Here is a 21296-nt window from a genome sequence, read left to right as displayed (position 1 = left end):
TCTCTCTCTCTCTCTCTCTCTCTCTCTCTCTCTCTCTCTCTCTCTCTCTCTCTCTCTCTCTCTCTCTCTCTCTCTCTCTCTCTCTCTCTCTCTCTCTCTCTCTCTCTCTCTCTCTCTCTCTCTCTCTCTCTCTCTCTCTCTCTCTCTCTCTCTCTCTCTCTCTCTCTCTCTCTCTCTCTCTCTCTCTCTCTCTCTCTCTCTCTCTCTCTCTCTCTCTCTCTCTCTCTCTCTCTCTCTCTCTCTCTCTCTCTCTCTCTCTCTCTCTCTCTCTCTCTCTCTCTCTCTCTCTCTCTCTCTCTCTCTCTCTCTCTCTCTCTCTCTCTCTCTCTCTCTCTCTCTCTCTCTCTCTCTCTCTCTCTCTCTCTCTCTCTCTCTCTCTCTCTCTCTCTCTCTCTCTCTCTCTCTCTCTCTCTCTCTCTCTCTCTCTCTCTCTCTCTCTCTCTCTCTCTCTCTCTCTCTCTCTCTCTCTCTCTCTCTCTCTCTCTCTCTCTCTCTCTCTCTCTCTCTCTCTCTCTCTCTCTCTCTCTCTCTCTCTCTCTCTCTCTCTCTCTCTCTCTCTCTCTCTCTCTCTCTCTCTCTCTCTCTCTCTCTCTCTCTCTCTCTCTCTCTCTCTCTCTCTCTCTCTCTCTCTCTCTCTCTCTCTCTCTCTCTCTCTCTCTCTCTCTCTCTCTCTCTCTCTCTCTCTCTCTCTCTCTCTCTCTCTCTCTCTCTCTCTCTCTCTCTCTCTCTCTCTCTCTCTCTCTCTCTCTCTCTCTCTCTCTCTCTCTCTCTCTCTCTCTCTCTCTCTCTCTCTCTCTCTCTCTCTCTCTCTCTCTCTCTCTCTCTCTCTCTCTCTCTCTCTCTCTCTCTCTCTCTCTCTCTCTCTCTCTCTCTCTCTCTCTCTCTCTCTCTCTCTCTCTCTCTCTCTCTCTCTCTCTCTCTCTCTCTCTCTCTCTCTCTCTCTCTCTCTCTCTCTCTCTCTCTCTCTCTGTATGAGGCTGACAGCCATGTTTTGCATAAATATGAGATTGTGTGTGACTTACAGTCCCAACAGAGCTGATTGAATAATGGGCTGCAATTGAAAGCATTAGCTCACTGGAAACAACCACTATTTGTTTGTGAACCTCATTAGGGTTAGCGAAGACGATTATTACGCTGACTGCCAGTTTTTTAGCTTAGCCACATATTTCAGCAGGGTTTTTTCTTGCAGTTAAAGACTACCTGCCATCAATTCTGAAGTGTGATGTATCTGTTGAAGCAATCCAAAAAGGTAAATGGGTTTTAATCAGTTTAACTAACTGTCAGGTGTAATATGGCTCAATCGATGTTAGCATGCCTGTGGAAGTATAAGAAGATATAGAAGGAAAGATTACTAGTGAATTTTTAAGTTACACAAAATTAAGTGTCTATGACTTGCTGTCGATTACCTAAGAAATCTGTTTCGACTTGTCCCTCAGTTTGGTAAAATCACAATTGCCTTATAAATTTTGCGGTCTAATAACGTCTATTGTCCTTATCAATAGTTTAGCGATGCATGAAGCACCACTTACTCAAAGAGCCACTTCCAAATTAGGCTACCAGTAAAACCGGTAACATTTGTACAATAAGCACATGAAAACCAGAAAGGTGACATAACAGTTCATAAAGTAGTATGTCAATGGAACAAACTCCACCCACAACTGCATCTGTCTCACATAATTAGTCGAGAAAAACTCATATTTATATATGGAAAAAGAACACTTTCATGCTTTTAAAGCCTACAAAAAGCCATGCCCTGTAGTCTTACATTGCAAGTGTATTTCTGTAACCATGTTTATTTTTTGTTTTTACAAACTGAGGGATGAAATGATTGTCTGTGCTAATCGACAGCATGTCACAGATTCAGTAGATAGAGTTTAACTTGTTTTGAACCCTGGAACAATCCTTTAACTTCAGATGTGTTCTGCTTTTGATCTTAAAATATGTCAGATTCTTCCTTTGATACTGAATTTTGAGGAACAGACATCTTTTCAGGTGTGTTCTTCCACATTTTTTTATACCAGCTTGAAATGAGGATGTTTGTGTGGGTTTAACCTGTGGAGAGTGGGCTCTGACAGCAAGATTAGTTTATCTTTAGAATTGTCTCTCATTCCATCTACTTGATAATTATTATACAATTGCTTTCTTTGTCAAATTATTCACTCAAAAGCCATTGTCCGGATTCAGAAAGAACACAAAATGGTTTAATTGTCATGCCAGAGGTGAGCAAGGAGAATGAATGAAGGTTTTCAGCTCGAGTCAGTGAGCGTCGTGCTGGGATGAGGAGAACCAGAGAAAGCTAAGAATGTTACTAATGTAGCGGGTCTGTAGAAAGGTTATCGTTCTCTCGCAAACAAGCCATTTAACTCCTCTCTACAGGGCTGCTGTGCACTTAACAAGGGAAACAAGTGCAAGAGGGAATAAACAGAAAAGGGACAACATGGACTGGAAAAACAGTGGTGGTAATTTGATAGTTTTGTTTTAGTGGTTTTTCATCTATTGATGGAAATTTCATTAAATGTAATCAATGCTTCGTGTCATATTCATTTGTAGTCCATTCACATTAAATCGAGTGTTGGGTGCCAAAGAATTCACAGCCGTGTTAGAGCTCACAACTAAAATTGTGTATATTAATATATAATATTCTCAGTATTTTTTTTTTCTAGAATTTAAAACAATAAGTTAACAATAAATAGTGTATATTTTACACCAAATGTAACCAGTTATTGCTCTGCCAACAAAAATAGTTCCAAACAATCGGTGTTGTTGAATAAATAATTTGAGAGAATAATTCAATGACTCACTGCAGAACAAATCAACTGAATGAATGAATGTTTGAAAGTAGGTGAGTCAAACAGTGTGTCTGAAATAGTGTATTGTCATTTGAGTTTGAACTTACTTCGCAACCGTTAAAAAATTATGTTCTATATAAAATGAATATGGGTAGTATGAATGAAATTCAGACATACTATATCCACCATGTTGTTACTATTACGTGACCTACCAGCGTAGGTTGTGTCACTTCACTGCCATTCCATACATCCTCTCCTGTGGCCTCATGGGATAGTAAAGTGTCTTTCGAATGCACACTGTAGAATCCCGACAGAAGTAGTAGGTCATCCGGGAACTTTCTACCTACTGTTTTTGAAATACCGTGAATTCAGACATACTTTTTTGGCTTACTGTTTATCGTATGGTATATAGTAGGGAAGTACTCAATTTCAGATGCAGCGAAAATCTCGTAAAAATGAGAAATTTGTTTCCACCTATACTGGCATAATATAACCAAGTAGAAAGAGTCACTGAAAATGAATGAATTGGAACTAACAGCTGGATAAAAGTGGCAAAAATATCATTTTAGTTTGTTAACCTGTAACAGACCAACCTTTTTGGTTTATTTATTGTTTTAGGTCTGTAATTTCAGTAACAGCATTAACACTGTGACTGTAGCAAGAAAATTCCTCGAAAAGCTGGCGAATACTGGAAAATCTTGTTAGTTTACCCCCATGCCCTCATGAGTCTCTGAGGGGATACGTCTTTTTCTGCGAGGGTGTGGGTTTACATCCTTTTCTACACACATTTGCTGTCAGACTGTTGACCCCCTCCAGAGACAAAGAATGAGAATGAAAGAATGAGAGACGTCGTTGCACCAGAGTACAGGGGTAGAGAGATGAGAGAGACCAAGATAAGGGTGAGAGAGAGAAAGGGCTCATGGGATGAGAGGGAAACCACTTGACAAGACATGAAACAGTGGAGATTAGAGAGGCTGAGAGAGAGCACAGCAGGTCTTCAAAAGCTAATACACACATACACACATTTCACACAACTTTACACAAGCACTACTCGGTGAGACACCTTAGATTGTACCATTCAGTATAGTTTCTTTACAGAGATTATTCTCTTTTAGCAGAGATTTTAATGCATTATGTAGCTGAGCGATGGTACCGCAGCCCTGGTGGGGAAGTGTGGTTCGGAAATACATCCTATAAGCTTCCAGCACGTACTCATTGTTTACAATGATTGCAAATGTGATTTATCTGTCAGTATAATTCACAGGAAGAGCATGGACTAGCAGCTGGACTCTAATGGGAAAAATACTGAATTTATGTGAGTCAAAACTAAAGCATCCTGTCTTGTTCTGCCTTATGTTTGTTGTTAAGAGAGGCAGAAACCCTCAGGTATCCATTCTGACTATGTTGATGTTGTCTTTTTTACATGAATTTGATCAAAATATCTGGACTTGGTTCATGTCTTGATACACTGTGTGTTTAATTCAAGTGAAAATAAGTATGTACATCTTTGGATGTAATGACTGATTTGGCAGCACAAATGTTTCCTGAAATTGCGGATTGGATCTGCACAATGGTCAGGAGGAATTCTGCACTGCATCGTTCTTGAGTTGTCTGCAGTGGCTCGCTTTTCTCGGAGTCATGCTAAAGTATCTCAATCAGGTTCAGGTCAGGACAAGTTTTCTTCTGTTGGAGGATTTCTGTTGTTGTTGGCTCATTATGTCACTATCTTGGCCTTAAATTGGCAGACCTGCGATTATGTCCTGATTAGCTACTTGGGGATTCATTGTTTTCCATCACCGATAGCAAACTATTCAGGCCCTGGGGTGACAGTGGTGCCTCCACACTTTTAGAGGTTTAGCTGTTAGTGTGTTCTGTCTTTTTCTCCACACATTGTGTTTTTTTCCCCAAACACCTCAACTTTGGTTTTATCTGTCCATATAATATTTTGCCAGTAGCACTGTGGAACATCCAGGTGCTCCTTTGCTATCTATCTATCTATCTATCTATCTATCTGTCAGTCTTCTGTTCTTCTCTAGCACTACGCATAGTCTAAAGCTGGACTGAAATGTTTTCAGTTGTATAAGACAGAGATATATGGGGATGTATATAATATATTTGGTCTTATTCACACCAGTGACCCAAAAGTGACTGTTCTGTCAGCAAGCCTTGACCTGTTCTCACCCCAGCACTGCGTGTGTATTTCTACATGAGAGAACCCTCCTCATAGTACTCTCCTGTCCAGGTACTTACAGCCATAGCTGAATCTCTGATCAGTTGCCATGGCTACACTATTTTTTTTTTTTTTTTTTTTTTTTTTACTGCAAGTACTGGTTTGAGAGATGTGAAGTGATTCCCAGTGCTGCCATTAGAGTGACCAGTTGGACTTGTGGTATGTGTGAGCATGTGTGTATGCATTATGGTTTGCATCTGTGTGTATGAGGTGTCTATGGCTGCCAGAGCAGGTGTCATCTTGTTACCTCGTTATTGCAGCTTGACCATCTCCCTGATGACCCAGAGACTGTGAGAAACACTGAGGAATCAAAATCCACTTGTCAGAATGTACGGAAGTGCCTGCCATCGCACAAGCGGCAGGATATGTGCTTTAATGGTACAAGTTATAAATTCAAGAAACACCATGTGAGCGATAGAAAGAAAGCACAAAGAAAGAGAAGATTTGTAAGAGGAAATGAGAAGAGTGGCGTAGATTTAACACTCACCAAGCACCTGTCACAAATAAAAATAAGTATTCCACAAAAAAATTGTTACTGGAAAATGTACCATTTAAAATGTTAGGATGCTTGTATTTTTTTCTTCAACATTTCTTCAAAACATTTTATTTTTGTTATTCAAATTGGTAGTAGTATAAGTAGTAGTAGTAGTAAAAAGAGGCTTTGTTGAATTGCTTTTGTCTGTACCTTTTGTCTGTCATTTTTAACCTAAAAGTTGGTGCAGCCATTTGAAGCTTCTGCATTCAGTAATTTTAGCTGTACAAAAACAGTCTGTTATACTGCTTGTTATAATTTTGAAAAGTATCTGCAAAATTATAATTATTTTACCAAAATAAGAGGGATCACACAAAATGCATGTTATTTTTTATTTAGTACTGGCCTGAATAATATATTTCGCATAAAAGATGATTACGTATAGTCCACAAGAGAAAATAATGCTTGAATTTATAAAATGACCCTGTACATATATTACACACACACACACACACACATACATATATATACATATATATATATATATACAGGTGCATCTAAAAAAAATTGAATATTGTGAATGTGTTTGTTGTTCTGTCTTTTATGTTCATTTGTGTCTGATTATCTGCAAAGGGACTGCGAATGAAAATTAGCCATTAGCTAAATTCGGCACAATGCATGAAATGGAAACATTTATGTTAAAATTGTGCATGGTCACTTTTCAAATAAAAAATAAATAAATAAAATAAAAATAAAAGTAAATTTTTTTATACCTTATTTCGAAAAGTAAAACTTTCACATATTCTAGATTCATTACATGTAAAGTAAAACATTCAAACTTTTTTTTTTTTTTTTTTTAATTTTGATGATTAGAGCTTACAGCTCATGAAAGTCAAAAATCCAGTATCTCAAAATATTAGAATATTTCCTAAAATCAATCAGAAAAAAAGTATTTGCTAAACAGAAAAGTTCAAGTTCTTTAAAGTATGTTCATTTATGCACTCAATCGGGTCGGGCCTCCTTTAGCACAAATGACCGCATCAGTGGTGTGTGGCATGGAAGCTATCAGCCTATGGCACTGCTGAGGCACTATTCAGCCTTCAGCTCATCTGGATTTCTGGATCGACTGTTTCTCATCTTTCTCTTGAAAATATCCCTTAGAATCCATATGGGGTTCAGGTCAGGCATGTTGGTTGGCCAATCAAGCACAGTAAAATCATGGTCAGCAATCCACTTGGAAGCGGTTTTGGCACTGTGGGCAGCTGCTAAAGTCCTGCTGGAAAAGGAAATCAGCATCTCCATAAAGCTTGTCAGCAGATGGAAGCATAAAGTGCTCCAAAATCTCGTGGTAGACAGCTGCATTGACTTTGGACTTGATCAAACACAATGGACCAACACCAGCAGATGTCACGCATGACTTCAGCTTCAGTCCACTTCTTGTGTTTGTTTGTTTTATTTGACAAAATTTAAAACATAATACAAAAAAGTCCAAAAAGACTAATTCATACACATTTCAAAACTGTCGAGGATAAAATACACAAAAAAGCCTTCGGTTTATTTCCACTGTGGTCCTCGGTATAAAAAAAAAAAATGGACGAACAAATCATAAATGGAGTGCAATCCACATCAAGTTCAGAAACTCACCACACAAACTTCAAAACATCAGTGATAAAACAACCATTTTTTAACTTCCCTTCTAAAAATATTATCAACTTGTATCTCTTGAATACACCCAGGTAATTTATTCCAAGCAACAGAGCTAGTATATAAAAAATCTTTTTTTCCAGTTTCACTCTTAAACCTACAAGGATATAAACTGTATCATTACTACTCGCCCTTGTAGAAGGACGGTGAATCTCTCTTACAAATACATAATATTCTAACAGATACTTTGGAACCATTTTCTTTAATACCTTAAACACCATCACCAGTTTTAGAAAAGTTACCCTTTTTTGGACTTTTAAAAAACAAATTTTCCTATAATGTTCATCTCGCAAATGCATCAGTGGATGTACTTTCAAAATAACCCTACACAACGTATTTTGAGCAGTCTGCAATTTATTTTTTAATTTCTTTGAAATACCATTCTCAAGCTTGCGGTCATCCTTGTTGCTTGTGCAACTTTTCCGACCCAAGTACTTCCTTCCAGTCAACTTAGCATTTAATATGCTTTGCTACAGCACTCTGTGAACAGCCACCCCTTTCAGTAATGACCTTCTGTGGCTTACCGCTTTGTGGAGGGTGTCAATGATTGTCTTCTGTACCATTGCCAAGTCAGCAGTCTTCCCCATTATTGTGGTTTCAAAGAACAAAAGATACCCGGAATTTATACTGTAGGGATGGTCATTTAATGAAACTCATATGTAAATATTCTAATATTTTCAGATACTGGATTTTTGACTTTCATGAGCTGTAAGCTCTAAACATCAAAATAAAATAAAAAAGCTTGAAATGTTTTACTTTCATTTATTCTAGATTCATTACATGTAAAGTTTCACTTTTTGAAATGTTACAACAAAAAAAAAATCTTTTTTCACGATATTCAAATTTTTTTAGATGCACCTGTTTGTGTGTTTGTTTTTGTGTGTGTGTGTAATCAGTGCCCTCCACTAATATTGGCATCCTTGATAAATATGAGCAAAGGTGGCTGTGAAAATAAATCTGCATTGTTTATCCTTTTGATCTTTCACTCAAAAAATTCACAAAATTCTAACCTATCATTGAAGTAAAACAATTGAAAGTGGGGAGAAAATATCATGATGAAATAAATGTTTTTCTCCAGTGAATGTTGGCCACAATTATTGGCACCCCTAGAAATTCTTATGAGTAAAATATCTCTGAAGTATATTCCCATTCATATATACATTTTTAGCACACCAGGGTGACTAAGAGCATGAAATTGTCCAGCCATGACTTCCTGTTCCACAGGATTATAAATATGAGGAAGACAAAGGGCAAATTCCCTTAATCATCCATCACAAAGGAGTAAAACCTAAGAATATAGTTCTGATGTACAGAACAAGATTGTTGAGCATCACAAAACAGAGAATGGCTATAAGAAAAAGATTAAAGCATTGAAAATCCCCATTTCAATAATTAAGAGGTTCCAATCAACTAAAGATCTTAAAAATCTGTCTGGAAGAGGATGTGTGTTCTATATCGTCCTAATGCATAGTGAGGAGGAGAGTTTGAGTGGCCAAAGACTCTCCAAGGATCACAGCTGGAGAATTGTGGAGATTAGTTGAGTCTTGGGGTCAGAAACCTAAAAAATATATATATATCAAACATGCCCTACATCACCACTTGTTGTTCGGGAGAAGTAAAATTCTCCTCACTCATCCAAAAACAAACTCCAGCAAATTCAGTTGTCAGACACGACTGGAACTTCAAATGGCACTGGCTTCTATGGTCAGATGAAACTGAAAAAAGAGCTTTTTGGCAGCAAACCCACCAGATGAGTTTACGAACGGATAAAAAAAGTACCCCATGTCCACGGTTAAATATACTGGTGGATCTTTAATGTTGTGGGCCTGTTTTTCTGCCAGAGGTCCTGAACAGATGCATGGCATCATGGATTCTATCAAATACCAACAGATAAAAAATCAAAACCTGACTGCCTCTGTTAGAAATTTTATAATGGGCCATGTTTGGATCTTCCACCAGGACAACAATCCAAAACAAACATCAAAATAAACACAATTTCACTGAGCACAAAATGAATCTTTTACCATGGCTGTCCCTGTCCTCTGACCTGAACAGAAAATGAGTGGATCTGGAGATTCTGTATGAAGAAAATGGTCTCTGATCTCTTATCAGGTGTTCTCCAAACTCTTCAGGCATTATAGGAGAAAACTCCAAACTGTTACCCTGGAAAAAGGACGCTGCAATAATTGGGTGCCAATAATTGTGGCCAACATGAACTAGAGAAAGCATTTATTTCACAATGAGATTTTCCCCCCACTTTCAATTGTTTTACTTCAATGATAGGTTGGAATTTTGTGAATTTTTTCAATGAAAGATAAAAAGGATAAACAATGCAAATTTATTTTCACAGCCGCCTTTGCTCATAATTACCAAGGGTGCTAATATTAGTGGAGGGAACTGTATATGTATACAGTTAATCCAAAAATTATTCAGACACCAGATATAATTTTTGATATTTTTTACAGCAATATAAAGTAAACTGTGACACATTATACCCAAAAATTCTTCATACAGTGGACTACCAGTAAAATTAATACAAAAAATTGGGACTAAAAATTATTCAGACACTTTGACCTGACTTTTGTAATGCGACCTTTTTACACCACAGACTGAGCAAAATTGAGCATTGCTTGGTAATTGGTTGACCTAAATTGGTATTATCTAATTGTGTACTTTAAATTTAAAAGCTGACAGCTGTTCAACCTAATTCATTATATACCTTTCTATCAAACTTATCTGACATTATCAAGATGAATTTGTTCTTAAACTATAGCGAATAAACTGTGATAATGTGAGAAATGTTAGGTGTCTGAATAATTTTTGGTTTGACTGTACAAGCTACTATCTATTAGTCTATAAATTGTGTATATACAGTGGTGTGAAAAAGTGTTGGCCCCCTTCCTGATTTTAATTTTTTACATGTTTGTCACACTTTAATGTTTCAGATCATCAAACAAATTTAAATATTAATCAAAGATAACACAAGTAAACACAACATGCAGTTTTTAAATGAAGTTTTTTATTATGAAGGGAAAACAAAATCCAAACCCACATGGCCCTGTGTGAAAAAGTGCTTGCCCCCTAAACCTAATAACCGGTTGTGCCACCCTTTGCAGCAACAACTGCAATCAAATGAGTATTTCACATCGCTGTGGAGGAATTTTGGCCCACTCTTCTTTGCAGAATTGTTTTAATTCAGCCACATTGGAGGGTTTTCGATCATGAATGGACTGTTTAAGGTCATGCCACAGCATTTCAATTGGATTTAAGTCCAGACTTTGATTTGGCCACTCCAAAACCTTAATTTTGTTTTTCTTGAGCCATTCAGAGGTGGACTTGCTGCTGTGTTTGGAATCATTGTCCTGCTGCATAACCCTAGCACACTTGAGCTTGAGGTCACAAACTGATGGCCGGACATTCTCCTTCAGGATTTTCTGATAGAGTGCAGAATTCATGGTTCTATCAATTATGGCAAGTCATCCAGGTTCTGAAGCTGTAAAGCAGCCCCAGACCATCACACTATCACCACCATGTTTGACTGTTGGTATGATGTTCTTTTTATGAAATGCTGTGTTGGTTTTCCGCCAGATGTAATGGGACACACACCTTCCAAAAAGTTCAACTTTTGTCGCATCAATCCACAGAATATATGCCCAAAAGTCTTGCGGATAATCACAATATTTTTTGGCAAATGTGAGACGAGCCTTTGTGTTCTTTTTGGTCAGCAATGGCTTTTGCCTTGAAACTCTCCCATGGATGCTGTTTTTGCCCCGTCTCTTTCTTATTATTGAATCATGAACACTGACCTTAATTGAGGCAAGTGAGGCCTGCAGTTGTTTAGATGTTGTTCTGGGTTCTTTTATGACCTACTGGATGAGTCGTCTTTGTGCTCTTGGAGTAATTTTGGCAGGCCGGACACTCCTGGGAAGGTTCACCACTGTTCCAAGTTTTCTCCATTTGTGGATAATGGCTCTGACCATGGTTTGCTGGAGTCCCAACGCCTTAGAAATGGCTTTATAACCCTTTCCAGACTGTTTATGAATTTCTTAAGATCGCGGAATGATGTGTTGCTCTTTAAACATGCTTCTCTTTGTCAGACAGGTTCTATTTAAGTGATTTCTTGATTCAACAGGTCTGGCAGTAATCAGGCCTGGTTTTGGCTAGTGAAATTTAACTCCGCTTTCTAAAATAATGTGGTTAATCACAGTTCTTTCATGATTTAATAGGAGGGGGCAAGCACTTTTTCACACAGGGCCATGTGGGTTTGGATTTTGTTTTCCCTTCATAATAAAAAACCTCATTTAAAAAACTGCATGTTGTGTTTACTTGTGTTATCTTTGATTATTATTTAAATTTGTTTGATGATCTGAAACATTAAAGTGTGACAAACATGCAAAAAAATTAAAAATCAGGAAGGGGGCCAACACTTTTTCACACCACTGTATATATATATATATATATATATAATGCACTTGCAAATTCTGGACCCTGGTGAATTTAGAGCAGTTGCTATAGAGTTTGGGTTTCTGTCTGTAAGCAAAGTTTTGAAATGAGACATGAGAGCGGAGGGGTAATTAAAGCAGCTGTGAGAGAGAGAGAGGCAGAGACATGAAAGAGTGTGATGGGGATCTCTGAATGTGTGAGTAAGTGACCCTGGGGTGAGCTCGTTTAGTTACAGCACTTTCTGCAGAACCACTGGCTGGCATCACTCCCAGGGATTTGGGTAGATAAATGTAGCATCGGAATGGTAATATGTGGTAGACTGGAAGGAATGAGATTCACTCGTTCATAGCATCACAACTGAACACATTTACATTTTGCATTTATATTTATTCATTTTCCGGATGCTTTTATGCAAGGTACAATACAAACACAGGCTATTAATCAAAAGTTTTATCGAAAGCAAAAGTGTAATCACATCTTCTGTCATCGTCTGATGTGGCTGCGCTAATGAAACCGCTACAGCACATTATCAAGTGTGCTGAAAAAGTAATTGGCTGCGAGCGTCTATCCCTTGCTGAACAGTGAACCAGACCACAAAGATTACTGAACATAACCAACAGACACTCTGCATACTCAATATTGAACTTCTATCATGCATATACTCTGAATGTATATTATATGTATATTGTAACAGTGTGGTTGCAGATACAATGTGGATTTTCAGATTTTCAGTGTGACCAAGGACGGACATATACAGTAACATTGGCAAATAAACAAAAAAGTCTGATTCTGATCAAGTTTAACAATGGCAAAAAAATGATCAGAAGAGAACATTTTTCTTTTGTATTTGTGTGAATATGATACTGGCACCATTAAACAAGTTGAGAAAGAAATAGAGAACAAGAATAGTGTTTTTGAGAGAAATCAAGCAAGTACTGAAGTAATTACTGTATTAAGAGTGTGAGGCAGACTGAGGTTTTGTGTTATGTTTGTGTATTTTATTTTATTTTTTTTACAGTTTTGAGATGTGGTAGAATATTTGTGCAATAATTGGTGTATCTGAGGTGTGTGGATTGGTGTGAAACTGAGTATGTTTGTGTTCTTACACTAATTAACTGCTAAAACCATGATTCCAGAAACAGTCAGAGACCGATTTCACACTCTAGTCAACCATCTCTCTCTCTCTCTCTCTCTCTCTCTCACAGTCTCGGATTTGAACTGTGTGAACTCCTGTACATCACTATCCTGAGGCTCTGCACCTGTCCGTTTATATCAAAACACCTCTTCAAAACAAGCAAGGTGTTTTAGATGCACAACCATGCATTTTTAGCCTTGTGTAAAGTCGTACTGATATTTAGTACTGCAGCACACGCCTGTGTGATGTTTCTTAATTATTTGAAGTACTTCTAGACTGCCTTTACAAATTACTTTTTTTTTTTTTTTTTAATTCAACTGCACAATGTTGCCTCAAGATAACAAACCTATTTTCTTTACTTTTCAATCACAGAATGGCAATCAAATTAATCATGCGGAGTTGTTTGGTCAAATTTTTATGTAAAACTGCCATCAGAAAAGCATTATAATGGATCCAATACAGATGTATTCTTATAATCCATTATGTATTCGTATAATCCATTATTAAATTAAATATAAAAATTTAAGCAGTCCTTAACCTAGGGGCCAATTCTATTAGTGTCTATAATTTTTGCAGTCAGTTTTCAGTATTCTGACATCAGCGAAGACTATTTAATTTCAAAGACAAATTAAATCATTTTTTTCTGTACTTTTTTTTCTTCTTCTAGGTAGCACACGGTAACTGCAAAAGCATTTATTTTTATTTTTAGTGTTTTTTTTCTTTGTTTTTTTTTTAGTTTTTAGAATTCCATTTTATGCAAGAAAATAAAACTGAACTTTTTAAACATTGCTTCCATAATGCTTGCATTTGAGGTTTAAACAAAATTGCATGCCATTATACCGTAAAGTTGACCCTAATGTGTTGTTTTCTTTCCTTATCACTGTGAGCTTCCAAGTCAGAGTCAAACCCCAGATATTGCGTTCCCCTCTTGCACTGAAAGCTTTCATAAACAAACACAAATTAGAGGCGTTCAATCACCATTTGTGCATTTTTATTGTCATTCAGAAGTTATTTGGAGATTTGCGCTGACTCAGAGTGGCCTCACAAATTGAATTAATTAAATTCTTATCAGGCAGAGAGCAGCCACTTCTTCTCACTTGATGAGGTAAAAGCACTCAGCTTCTAACAGATATGCACTGGCGAACACTTTATGCGTGTTTGTTTGCGAGAAGCGTTCCTTTTTTTGCATGTTTGCTTTCATTAATGTTATGTGAGACAATATTTACCTCAGAATTAGGCAGGCCTTGGCTGCAGAGATTTTGCCGGTATGGAAACTGACAGACTAATATAAAAGCTATTTCTAACTTCCGATCCAGATTTCATGCAGAGTTGCCTGTGTTCTGGGTCAAATTGGCTTTTTAATAAATTGCAGCAGGAAAAATCTGAGCAGATAATTATCCACGTCTGAAATGTAAAGCAGCAAAGAGGCCCCAAAATTGAGTTGAATAAGGCCTCAAATGCTCTTCAAATCCAGGAAACATGCAAATCGAGCACTACAGCACTGTACGAAAATTACCTTGCCTCATGCTTTCTGAGGGTGCATAAACATTGAGGCCGCGTCAATCTCCGCTCTCGCAAAGAGCCATTGTTCGGCCCATGGATGCTGGCTGTGAGTTGACCTTCTGGTAAAGACCTGTTGAGGATTGTAGAAAATCATGCCTGGAAGCATCTAATCAAAGCATGCATTAGACACATAATGGCAGAAAGGCACCAGAGACCTGTGCCATTTCTGTCTAATTGCACATTAAGTAATTGTTGAGTGATGATGAGCAAATCACTGCCATTATATTTCCGAAAAGTCCAGGGTAAAGAATGGCCACAAAGCTATGACATTTCTCCAGCTATATTGCTTTGGCGTCGTGCCTAGTAGCGTCCACATACCCGGTGCCTCGTTGAGGAGCAAGTTGCTAATTAGATGTGGCGATTAAGTTTAGCTAATGCAATTGCATGTTTACTTTTAATTAGTGACTCTAGTCGAGTAATTGTTAAAAAAGAAGCACCCAGCTGTCATCGTATGCCTTAGAGTACACACGCGCTTAGACCTTGGACTCTCAAACTACTGCTCGAGATCTGCCACTGAAGGCACTTACCGAGCTAATGAAGTGAAATTAGCCCAGGGGTTAAACTGGAATGTGGTGACTCCACATCGACTCCACCCCTAGCGTATAGTAGCTGCTTCGGCAAGATGGCAAAGTAGTCCCTACAAACCTCCTCCAACAAGTGCTGTGAGAGACTTAATCTCGGTAGCTTAACATTCAGTCGCATCCTGGCAAGAAACTGCTCAGATGTCCAGACCAGTGGGAAGAGACAAGCAGGGGGTTTTAATCCTTGCCAATGGATTGGCCTCGGGGGAGAAGGAGAAAGACGAAGATTTGAGGCTTGGATTGTTTCCCTTTACACGAGCCCAATTGAATCCTTGCTTCAAGTGGATAATTGAACCTTTGCCCAGTATCAGTATATAGCCTAGTTCACACACTTCACACTTGGCTTCCCTCCAGGTGCGTGTGTTTTTGTGTGGTGAGGAACTTGATAAATAGTATTAAACTTGGTAATAGGATTTAACATGGAATACTCAACAGATATTCCACCTTCAAAATCACCTGTGCGACTTTATCGCCAACAACGACACTCGAATCTGAGGAGCAAGAGTGGTGATTGATTAAATTATAGAGACAGCCGGATTGTTTGTGTGTTGACTCGTAACAGGTATGTCTTGTATGTGCAATCTGTGAATATAACATAGATCTTCTCTCCTTAGTCAAGCCAGAAACTGAAGTGCAGTATGGGGGCTAGACTCTTTTTGCCCCAATAAAGTTCTGCTGCACCCTAGTAACATTTTAATGATAGATCATTATGCAACGAGTTAGATGAGAAACAGGCTTATTTATTGGATTTCATATTTACCAGTGACATAGTGAAGAATGTTAAAAAATTGCAAACCAATCGGTTTTTGCCTTGTTTGCCATTTTCCAACTAAATTAATTTATGGGGTTGCATTTTTTTTGTTGTATTATTGCCTTTGACAGGATTCAGTGAGAGAGGAGAAAGGGAGCAGTGGGAGGGGAGAGGGGAACAAGATCAAAAAAGGACCTCAAGCCGACACTTGAATTAGGATGCTAAAGTTACTGTATAGCTGTATAGTTTCCAACATGTTGCATTTTTCTTTTTGTTATGAATGAGTCTCTTATGCTCATCAAGGCTGTATTTATTTGATCAAAAATACAGAAAAATGGTAATATTGTGAAATATTATTGCAATTTCTAATATTGGTTTCCTATTTTAATATACTTTGAAGTATAATTTATTTATGTGACACAGCACTGAATTTTCAGTAGCCATTACTTTGATTTATTATCAGTGTTGAAACTGTTGTGCCGCTTAATATTTTTTGGAACCTGTGATCATAAAGAACAGCATTTATTCAAAATAGAAATATTTTCTAAAAATATAAGTCTTTACTATCACTATTTTAAAAAAGTATTAATTTCTTTAAACAAACAACAACAACAAAAAATTTTACTGACCCCAAACTTTTGAATAGTAGTGTATATTGTAACACAAAATGTATATTTTGAATAAACACTGTTCTTTTTAACTGAGAAAAGTATCACAGGTCCCAAAAAATATTAAGCAGCACAACTGTTTCTAACACTGATTATAAATCAGCATATTAGAATGATTTCTGAAACATAATGTGACACTGTAGACTGGAGTAATGATGCTGAAAATTCAGCTTTGATTCACAGGAATAAATTGTCTTTTAAAGTAAATTCAAATAGAAAAGTGTTATTTTAAATTGCAATAATATTTCATAAAATTACTTTTTTTGTGTATTTTTGATCAAATAAATGCAGCCTTGATGAGCATAAGAAACTTCTTTAAAAAACTTATTTTAAAACAAAAATAAACGCACGCACACACACACACACACACATATATATACATATATATATATATATATACAGGTGCATCTCAATAAATTAGAATGTCGTAGAAAAGTTCATTTATTTCAGTAATTCAACTCAAATTGTGAAACTCGTTTATTAAATAAATTCAATGCACACAGACTGAAGTAGTTTAAGTCTTTGGTTCTTTTAATTGTGATGATTTTGGCTCACATTTAACAAAAACCCACCAATTCACTATCTCAACTAATTAGAATACTTCATAAGACCAATAAAAAAAACATTTTTAGTGAATTGTTGGCCTTCTGGAAAGTATGTTCATTTACTGCATATGTACTCAATACTTGGTAGGGGCTCCTTTTGCTTTAATTACTGCCTCAATTCGGCGTGGTATGGAGGTGATCAGTTTGTGGCACTGCTGAGGTGGTATGGAAGCCCAGGTTTCTTTGACAGTGGCCTTCAGCTCATCTGCATTTTTTGGTCTCTTGTTTCTCATTTTCCTCTTGACAATACCCCATAGATTCTCTATGGGGTTCAGGTCTGGTCATTTAACCAACTTTTGGTGCTTTTGGCAGTGTGGGCAGGTGCCAAATCCTGCCGGAAAATGAAATCAGCATCTTTAAAAAGCTGGTCAGCAGAAGGAAGCATGAAGTGCTCCAAAATGTCTTGGTAAACGGGTGCAGTGACTTTGGTTTTCAAAAAACACAATGGACCAACACCAGCAGATAACATTGCATCCCAAATCATCACAGACTGTGGAAACTTAACACTGGACTTCAAGCAACTTTGGCTATGAGCTTCTCCACCCTTCCTGCAGACTCTAGGACCTTGTTTTCCAAAATACAAAACTTGCTCTCATCTGAAAAGAGGACTTTGGACCACTGGGCAACAGTCCAGTTCTTCTTCTCCTTAGCCCAGGTAAGACGCCTCTGACGGTGTCTGTGGTTCAGGAGTGGCAAGAGGAATATGACAACTGTAGCCAAATTCCTTGACACGTCTGTGTGTGGTGGCTCTTGATGCCTTGACCCCGGACTCAGTCCATTCCTTGTGAAGTTCACCCAAATTCTTGAATCGATTTTGCTTGACAATCCTCATAAGGCTGCGGTTCTCTCGGTTGGTTGTGCATCTTTTTCTTCCACACTTTTTCATTCCACTCAACGTTCTGTTAACATGCTTGGATACAGCACTCTGTGAACAGCCAGCTTCTTTGGCAATGAATGTTTGTGGCTTACCCTCCTTGTGAAGGGTGTCAATGATTGTCTTCTGGACAACTGTCAGATCAGCAGTCTTCCCCATGATTGTGTAGCCTAGTGAACCAAACTGAGAGACCTTTTTGAAGGCTCAGGAAACCTTTGCAGGTATTTTGAGTTGATTAGCTGATTGGCATGTCACCATATTCTAATTTGTTGAGAGAGTGAATTGGTGGGTTTTTGTTAAATGTGAGCCAAAATCATCACAATTAAAAGAACCAAAGACTTAAACTACTTCAGTCTACTTCAGTGCATTGAATTTATTTAATACACAAGTTTCAAAATTTGAGTTGAATTACTGAAATAAATGAACTTTTCCACGACATTCTAATTCATTGAGATGCACCTGTGTATATATATATACACTAAACAAAATTATAAACGCAACACTTTTGTTTTTGTTCTCAAAAGATCTAAGACTTTTTCTATGTACACAAAAGGCCTATTTCTCTCTAATATTGTTCACAAATCTGTCTAAATCTGTGTTAGTGAGCACTTCTCCTTTGCCGAGATACTCCATCGATCTCACAGGTGTGGCATATCAAGATGCTGATTAGACAGCATGATTATTGCACAGGTGTGCCTTAGGCTGGCCACAATAAAAGGCCACTCTAAAATGTGCAGTTTTACTGTATTGGGGGGTCCGAAAACCAGTCAGTATCTGGTGTGACCACCATTTGCCTCACGCAGTGCAACACATCTCCTTCGCATAGAGTTGATCATGTTGTTGATTGTGGCCTGTGGAATGTTGGTCCACTCCTCTTCAATGGCTGTGTGAAGTTGCTGGATATTGGCAGGAACTGGAACACTCTGTCGTATACGCCGATCCAGAGCATCCCAAACATGCTCAATGGGTGACATGTCCGGTGAGTATGCTGGCCATGCAAGAACTGGGATGTTTTCAGCTTCCAGGAATTGTGTACAGATCCTTGCAACATGGGGCCGTGCATTATCATGCTGCAACATGAGGTGATGGTCATGGATGAATGGCACAACAATGGGCAGTTTGTGCAGAAATTCTTTGGTTATGCAAACCGATTGTTGCAGCAGCTGTCCGGGTGGCTAGTCTAAGATGATCTTGGAGGTGAAGATGCTGGATGTGGAGGTCCTGGGCTGATGTGGTTACACATGGTCTGCGGTTGTGAGGCCGGTTGGATGTACTGCCAAATTCTCTGAAACTCCTTTGGAGATGGCTTATGGTAGAGAAAAGAACATTCAATTCACGGGCAACAGCTCTGGTGGACATTCCTGCAGTCAGCATGCCAATTGCACGCTCCCTCAAAACTTGCGACATCTGTGGCATTGTGCTGTGTGATAAAACTGCACATTTTAGAGTGGCCTTTTATTGTGGCCAGCCTAAGGCACACCTGTGCAATAATCATGCTGTCTAATCAGCATCTTGATATGCCACACCTGTGAGGTGGATGGAGTATCTCGGCAAAGGAGAAGTGCTCACTAACACAGATTTAGACAGATTTGTGAACAACATTTGATAGAAATAGGCCTTTTGTGTACATAGAAAAAGTCTTAGATCTTTGAGTTCAGCTCATGAAAAAACCATTTGCTCACTTGTTTTTTGGTTTTTTTTTTTGCAAAACTCTTCTCAGACCTCCCGTGAAAATAAGAGGACACTTTTGTTACATGATGTAAGCCACTGAGAACCATTTCCAGCATTAAACACATGTCAGGCATGAATATGCATGCGCTCATCCCTCATTCTATCCATCAGGCCATTCATGACAAAATTAGTTCAGATATGTTCGAACATTCTTTTTAACTGATGAATGCTCTTCTCCTCTCCTTCACTTTTTCTTAGCCTGTCCCTCAGTGAGGGCAAAGATTAGACTAATTAAAGTTTTTCATTAATGAATTGCTCTTGTAAGGTCCATGCATCCCTCCTGCTGTGTTGAGACAGCTGTTGCATTTGTCAATGTTATGCTTTTTCTCAACATAGATCAAACTGGTGACATGTTTGAGGTCATATTCCGGCTTTTCATGTTTACAAATATGTTCTTTCCCTCAAATGCCTCCCTCTAGGTGTGTTACTGAGCAGTCTTTGCATCATTTCCCAGGCCAAATTGACTCACCCGGGCAAAATAGTGCAGAATGTTGTTTGATGCTGGGAGCAGTCGAAGTCATGCCGAATGATGGGATTACAGCACTCGTGGATATTTCTGATTGCTGTGGAAAAAGTGAAGGTTGGCAGTTCTGTATGCAAATTCGTTCCATCAGGGGAGAGGTTGATGATTCAGCGCCAGACGGTCGTAGCCATAGCGACCCAGACACTCTCTACATCTTGCCCATCGGAAGCAGCAACACACAATGAGGGACCCTCAGTGACAGGTTGCTAATGGAAACAGTGACATGGTCAGAGCAGTGGGCTGCACACATGGCACCTTCCAGCCTTCCACATACACAGCAGCCTAACACAGCAGCCTAATACAGCCACAAATACAATTACACACTGATTAGTCCCGGATGGCTTATTTACCCAAACACACAATTACTCAAGGTCAGGGCAGATGAGGGGTCTCTCCTTTCATTCTCTCACACTTCCTGGCACCTCTATCACAGATTTTTTTTCCCCCTCCTTTTGCTTTTTGTTTAACTTCAATATTTCTCTTCTGGCCTCTACTCCACTATGGTAATAAGACATTTGCTTTATACTACATAATTCAATGAGACTGACATGATTTACAATGTTTTCATATTTCCACAGATGGTTTTCTCCTGGTGAATCTTAATTCTTCGTAATCCATTTCAACTGGAAGTGTATCACTGCAGTTTGTGAGGAAGGAAATGAGTCACGTGTGATGTAAGCATGCAATCTCTCTCCCTCATTCTCTATCCATCCATCCATCCATCTATCTATTGCATATATAATTAGTTCATGAATGAATAATGAATTAAGTCTTTACTTTGAAACTATTTTCAGTCAGAAATTGCTACTAAATTTCACAAATTAAAGAGAAACAAGCAAGTAGCACATTGAATTAAACATGAAATTATGAAGTAGAAAGACAGAAATAGCATTCTCTTGTAAACATATTGCACTAATCTGTTTTATTATTTGAAAAAATTTTATAGTGTATATAATTTTACTCATCTCGCTCTCACTTCTCACCTTTTCACACCAATATATCAAATACAGTTGCCCTTAAACCTTGTGAAAGACATATCTGCTCAGGTGTCTCATTAAAAGGAAAGGACTCTTCCTGTTGACACTGATTTCCACCTGTAGTATCTATTGCATTTAGTTTAAATGCTTATTTTTAAATACTATTAATGATAGCATTAAATACAGTATAGTATGAAAAGGAAAAGCACATTTGAAAAGCCTTACATGCATAAGGCAAAAAAAAAAAAAG

General features: G+C 38.1%; 1 long non-coding RNA gene across 1 annotated transcript; it reads left to right on the top strand.

Moving 5' to 3' along the window:
- The first annotated feature begins 1069 nt into the window (after positions 1–1069).
- Positions 1070–20823, top strand: LOC131527311 (uncharacterized). Its single transcript, XR_009267629.1, has 3 exons — positions 1070–1249; positions 19966–20295; positions 20648–20823. It is a non-coding gene; the product is annotated as an uncharacterized LOC131527311 (long non-coding RNA).
- The last annotated feature ends 473 nt before the right edge of the window (positions 20824–21296 follow it).

Source organism: Onychostoma macrolepis, chromosome 20 (assembly GCF_012432095.1).
Source record: "Onychostoma macrolepis isolate SWU-2019 chromosome 20, ASM1243209v1, whole genome shotgun sequence".
In the NCBI taxonomy this organism is placed as follows: Eukaryota; Metazoa; Chordata; class Actinopteri; order Cypriniformes; family Cyprinidae; genus Onychostoma; species Onychostoma macrolepis.
This window is presented reverse-complemented; position numbering and strand designations above follow the sequence as displayed.